The sequence below is a fragment of the Protopterus annectens genome, chromosome 9.part0 (assembly GCF_019279795.1).
Source record: "Protopterus annectens isolate FY-2018-M chromosome 9.part0, PAN1.0, whole genome shotgun sequence".
Lineage (NCBI taxonomy): Eukaryota > Metazoa > Chordata > Ceratodontiformes > Protopteridae > Protopterus > Protopterus annectens.
In genome coordinates this window covers 1,205,867,713-1,205,874,606 of record NC_056743.1, presented here as the reverse complement: position 1 = coordinate 1,205,874,606, position 6,894 = coordinate 1,205,867,713, and the positions used below count along the sequence as shown (strand labels likewise).

General features: G+C 39.3%; 1 non-coding gene across 1 annotated transcript; it reads right to left on the bottom strand.

Moving 5' to 3' along the window:
• Nucleotides 1-3,180: 3,180 nt before the first annotated feature.
• On the bottom strand, nt 3,181-3,252 carry TRNAD-GUC. The gene has a single exon. It is a non-coding gene; the product is annotated as a tRNA-Asp (tRNA).
• Between the last annotated feature and the right edge of the window lie 3,642 nt (nt 3,253-6,894).

Sequence of the window (6,894 nt, the reverse complement as noted above, 5' to 3'; positions counted from 1 at the left end):
TTGTTTTACTGTAAGTAATTTTAAATATGAAGGTAAAAAAATGAAAACATAAATAATTGATTTCAAGTTTTTTTATATGGTATAAAATGAATGCAAATGCTAATAAAGCATCCATACTCTTTTTCAATAAGTGCTATGTGATCTTTTATATCCACCTGAGTAACCACCAACCCTAACAGATGGAACGTCACTTTAATATCTCATTCAAAGTGCAGCACACTCAGGAGTGGCTTACAGTGAGGAGTTAAATCCTCTAACACAGAGAAAGCAATTCCTTCTCCGATTTTGAACATTATTCCACGTTGGGAACCTCTCAATGAACCAATACAATAACAAGGTTCCCATCCTGTTGTACAGTGTTTTTTCCACCACTAATAGTCATTTGAAGGGGGCAGAAAATGAAGAAGAAGGTGTAAGCTAAGCAGAAGATTAAACTAAGTGACAGCTTCAATAGTTATGGATGACCCTTTAAAAGAATGCAATATTTTATTCTTTTTATTCATTTCTGATGCACTTCCAAGTCTGTAAGCCAAGGTCTTCCACCTTGTACTGTTACTATATTCTGCACAATGCTCACAACAACTAAGATCAAGGCTTTCCTTGAGACAGAAAAAAGAAAAAAACTCAAATCTTGTGGAGTAATTAAGGTGTGTGTGTGTGTTTTTTTTGCATATGCCACACATTGCAACATGCATTTTGTACTCAAGACAGATGAAGTAATTTACATTCTTTGTTTCTGCAAGATACAATGTAAATATCAGATAATCTACACCAATAAATATACTTTATCTGGAAAAAAATGGAAGCTATAATGTTTTTTATGTATAATGCTGTTGTTTCTTATGACTTGAAAAAAGAAGTAGCTTGAAATGTTTTTCTGAGGGAGTCTTTAACAGTTAATAATGAATATTTATTTATTTTTACTTATAATTGCTAATCAGGTAAAGCACCCACATTTTTCCAGACTCTGGAATACTCTCCAATGAAGTGATTTGCTCAGTCATAAAGCAGATAAATGGAAGCTCAGGGAATAAAACCCTAGACTACAGGAAGCAACTTTTAGCAGCTCAGAACCCTAATCTACACAAAGTCATTTGTGGGATTTAATAATCTCAATAATATACTTAACTGCATTAACTGGTCTGTCAACTAGAAAAGCACATGTGCTTGAGACACCAATAACATTTGCTTTTCACTGAAGTATGCTCAAAAGCTTTGTTTTTCCGGTCTATACAATTGCCAAGTTTCCCTAATAAACAAAATAAGGTGATTTTCCCCATTCCTTGGAAAGATACAGGCAACCTAGATAATACCAGGCAGCACCAAAGACATAAAAAATAATAAATAACAAATATCATCTCTTGGTGTCTTTTGCAGCTAACATGGAAGGGGCGCCAGTCTCTAACAGACCACAATGCAGTGGTTGGTGCATGGTATTCCATTTTGTTACAATGCTCATGGTAAGACACTCCAGATTCATGTCAGATCACATTATACAAGGGATATAAACTATCACTATAGCCTAAGGAGGATGAATACCCAAGGCTGTTCTTAAGCACGATACTTGATTCCCCCTCAGTACACATGCTTTCTAAGCTTTACAGATTGGGCACTGCATCCAGAAGCTGGACAAACTTCAACACATTCTTGCAGGGTCTTCTGTAGCCTGTGCTTGGACAGTAACCAAAGAGTCTACAACTAAAAGACATGGCAATCTTCCCAATGCTTAGGGCTATTGCAACAGTGATCCATGTGAAGAGCACAGTACAAGATGTTTCAGCAGGATCACTGCTGCAGTAACATTTCCCATCCACCATCCCCACTTTTAACTGCATTGGTATCCTAGGGCTAATGTGGGTGCCAGTTCACCTGCCTACCAAACCTTCTACACTTGCCAAGCCTAAACATATCTTAGTCTTTTCTGGTCCATGCAGTTTGGGTTGAGCCAGGATGTGGATGTTTTTTTTTTTTTTTTTATCTCTAAGGCAAGAAGCCCAAATTACTGGTTGAAGCAGGGCCTCTTCTACTGCTAGGACTTCACCTTTGGTGACAGAATCTTTCCCAAGACATCAACTAATACCGCTACATTTTATGACTATTATATGTCTAACTACTTTAATAGTTTTCAATGTCCGTTTACAAATAAAGAAGGCCACACACAGGTGTAAATTTAGGTACAGAGTCATTTGCTCTTCTCACGGCCCCTGAATCAACACTACACTTACCTGGCAGAACTCCTTCTCATCCTGTGAGATATGGCTAGTAGGTAATCTATACTTGCAATGCCCAGAAGTAAAATCACTATGGCATTGCTACAGTTCAACTATCTGCCTCACCATATTCCATCAATCAGACACTTTTTTCATTTATTCAAACTCTCTCTGAAATGTTTTTGGTCCCAGAAACTACATATATGGGATCACAAATTGCTCTACTAGTACCCTTGCCAGGTAATCCTACATATTCTGCTACCCACCCCCACCCCCAAAACATACACACAAATACAAACACACACAACTGACAAAAATATCTTAACTGCTCTCCATTCTAGAGATAACTGCCATGTTATACACAGATGTAATATGCTTTCGGTATTGCAGACACAATGCTGTCCATGCTGTCTTGACTCAGTAAATCAAAACTCTTAACATCTACCACTGTGAAGCAAAGATTTTTTTCAAGCCTGTTTTATGCGTAGTAGTAAATCCTCTGAGAATTCCTTATGGATACAGCGTACATAACTTAAGCTCTTTTACACAGCTTAGAACTACACATATTGCTTTCAATTTACAGTGCTAATGCTGGTATACTGCTTGCCTAAATAGCTATCATATCCTTTTCTAGCTACCTGCAAATTGCTGTTCATATGCCTTTCTGTGAACATTTTGTTTTACTTTCTCCAAGTTTTTAACAGTAACCTGTCTGTTCTGCAATTTAATTACATATCAAAAAGAAAAATATAAGCCTGGCTTATCATTCTGTTAACTGTCTCATTTACATAATTTATCTTTCTCCTACTATATTTCAACACCCTGGCCTTCACTGAGACAGTCTGCCTACTTAGATGATCCAGTCAGCAGAATAAATTCTCAAGTGTAAAATGCACAATTTTTTCATGGCACCTAGTGAGCAAAACTGGCTCAAAACTCTGCAACTAATGGAAAATGATGCAAAAATAACCTCCCCGTCGGGGAATCGAACCCCGGTCTCCCGCGTGACAGGCGGGGATACTTACCACTATACTAACGAGGAATAGCTGAAAATACAAAACACTTTCTTGCTACATAAGGAAACAAATATGTGTAATTCATTAACACACTGGAGTGAGAAGGGTGATGCCTTTTCTTACTCATCGGTGTGAAACTGCTGCCACCTGCCTACTAATTTTTAACAAACATGACAATTCTGCTTTGTGGACTTTTACAAACTGCTGTGCAACATTTTAGTCAACTTCTGACGAAGGTGGCCATTTCTGGCAGAGACAATTAATAGTTATTTAATTTCTGGATTATGCAATGACAAGTTCTTGATCTGAGGTATGATAAATATTTCACTTTAATAACCGGTAATTTTATCCAGTCACCTTCTTCCAAAATTATGACCATCTTACAGAATGGATATCTGGACTGCAACAGTGAAACCAACACACCCCTGTGAAAGAGCTTTTTTCCCCGCCTATTCGCTTGTTCATGAGTCAGAAAATAAAAGCTAAATTTATTACACGTGAAAGACATGGCTTAAAAATGTCCATGCTTTCAAGCCAGATATTATTAGACAAGTTTCATCAGAAGTTGCAACTTATTACTATGTGTAACAGTATAATCATGTTGATCCCTTTTGACCCCTCAGTTCTTCTGTCTTATCTTCAGACTTAGGGCCATCAGTCATCCAAGTTCCTTACTGGTTATCAGACCTTGGGATAGGAGTAAGTTAGTTGCTTCTTCACACCAAAAAAGCCAATTATCACTTCCTTTCCTTTTTCACAACCACTGCTCCTAAACATCTAAAATAATGTGCTGTACTTCACTGTCCCACTCATGGCAGTTAGACAACTGAATTATGAAAGCATAAGTTCTTCTACCTCAAAAGATTGAATGTTCCAGTATCTCATCTCCAACCTCAAGAAAGTAGTAGTTTCTAATGGACAAAGAAATTCTGTAACACTCCCATCAACATCAAGTCTACTTAAATAAAAAATGGGACATTTGCATCACAGACAGAAATTCAGTTGCAACAAGCATTTCAGATGCAGATTAAATACAGGAACTCTCATATTCTCTATAAAAACTTGCTATCTTATGTAGCAAAGGAGAGGGAAAAACCTCACTGAGCTAGGTTGCTGAAAGCACCCAAAACATTCAGCAGAAGTTGCTCTCCATTTTAACCCCTTAACTGTGGGCTACGAGTAAACTCGGCACTACATGGTTGAACTGGTGTCAGTGCTGAGTTTATTCTTTTGGCACATTCTGTTTTTCTTATTTTAAAACTAGTATAAAGCCAGTTTTAAAATAAGAAACCTTTTCCTCTCTTGCTTCAGATCTCTGAAGAGATTATCTGGCTAGTACAGTAACTGCACAAGTCAACTAATTACCCTGTGGCTTCCCATTAAAATCAGTGAGAACTTTAACCATGAAGTGAGAAGTCATGCTGTGTATTAGCATGACTTCTCACATCTACCCTACAAATACAGTAAGAGGACATGGACAGCCAGCCCATGTCCTATTACTATACAGTCTACACACTCACAATCGGATGCTTTAAGCAAGTGATTGCAGAGCTTAACTGGTAATCTCTAGTCATACTATTACGGAATTCCAGGAAGGGCAGACACAGGGACAGTTTTTTATATAACAGGTATGACTTTTACTTCACTTTCTGTTAGGAAACCAGACAAAACTGGGGGAAGTGCTAACAGTAGACTAACCACAGCAGGACAGACATTTTTTTCTTACCTTTACTGTGATCAATGTGCACTGGGGGTACTATAAACGAAATGTATGTTCTTATCATAATGCTAGATCCATATTGTAGTCTTCTGTCCATCTCATCTATATTGGATCTGAAGCCAGCAACTTTTAGACTCTTGATTCCAGGGCTCAGGTCTCCCTTCTGCACATAATCCCCTTCCATCTTTACAGAATCACAGACAGAGTTTGCTTGCCTATACCCAGACATGTATACCTAGATTCTATGAAGAAGGGAATAAAGGTTACCCACAGGCAAACAAGGGCACAGTACCAGACTGTAAGCAACTTAAGACTACGCACACTACCAACACAATCGAGAGCCTCACATGTAACAGCTCAGTTAGAGGGATGGTCAAGACATTCGGAAAAAGATAACACGGACTGAGCATCACATTAAGAACATAACTTTCATATTAAGGGTTGCCTTTTCCATCCATCTAAACTACTAATAGGACAGTCCCCAACTACTAGAAACTGGAGGTGGGGGGGTGAGGAGCTATCACATGAAAGGATATTCTGGAGAATGGTGCAGCCAAAGAAAACCAGGGTCCTAGACTGCAAGTCCAGCTTATAATGGGAAACAAAGGACAAAAGCCACTTTAGGAAGACAATTAGGACTGGTTCAAAGGGAAACCATATCCATATGGAAAAATCAAAGTGGCTTACATGACAGAGCTTGCAGTTCTGAAATTCTCCTGGCTGAAGTAACTGCCACCAGGAAAATTGCTTTCAAGACAGAAATATTGAGTTACTTTGAAGCTGTCAGTTCAAAGGAAGGTCTACGTCAGGACCTGAATCAAAATAGTAACATCTCAAGGAGAGAGAAGGTCTTCCAACAGTGGTCTAAGAAGAAATGTCACTCATAAAAAGGCCCTAGACATTTTCAATGAATGAAGAGGTGTCAGACTCTCTCCCACAGGAAAAATGGAAATAGCTTCCAGTGGATCCTTGATGGTAGAAAACACTTGTACCCTCTTGAAACAACCCTGCCAATAATTTCAAAATGGTAGGTAAAAGATCTGAAGAGAGTCTAGACAGGTGGAGGAAGGCCAAATTGCAAAACTTTTCCACTTCTCCAGACTTCTCTGATGGCTATATTATGAAGAGAGAATATGAAGTATACGAGAAGAAAGCCTGAAATTTCGGGCCATCACTGAAACTGGAGAAATCAAGCAGTCAGTTTTAGGGCTCTGATGTCCATATGAGGCTGGCCAGATGGGTGAGAGAGCAGGTCTGGAATAGGTTCCAGCAACCAGGAAGAGTGTAAGATGAGGCAATAGGAAAGAAATCCATATCCTCACCAAGAATGATGCCACAGTAAAAAGAAAAAATGATCAATTTCAACAACTGGCTAAGTTTCTGGTGTCATTCAAAGGGGATCCAGTTATCTGTCCGCCTGGGATGACATGCTCGACAAGCCACGTTGCTTCACAAGAGATGGCTTGCACCTGTCACCCTTAGGCTTTCGAATACTGGCCAAGGTGTTTGCCATCCCCATAGTACCTTTTTTAGGCAAGGCTCAAAAGACAAACCCACCACCGTAAATAGCACAAGTAACCAAAAACTGTGGGTAATGCTACTCAACGCCAGAAGTCTAAACCTCAAAATGCATGCACTCGTGGCACTCCTCAGTATGGAGATCATCAATAACTGTGCAGTAACAGAAACCTGTTTTAAGGCTCCAGAGAGCACCCCAGCACTACCAGGCTATAACTCATACCATACTTTTCGGCCACAGAACCCAGACCGAAACACAAAAGGCGGGGGTGTAGCCATATTCATCAAGGATACCCACACATCCAGGTTAGTGACGCAGCACGATGTCTCAGAGATCATCCATGTGCAACTAACAACGGGAAAAACTGCAATTCAAATTGTAGCTTGCTACAGATCACCCACCATGACCCAGGACCTCCATTCTGTGTTT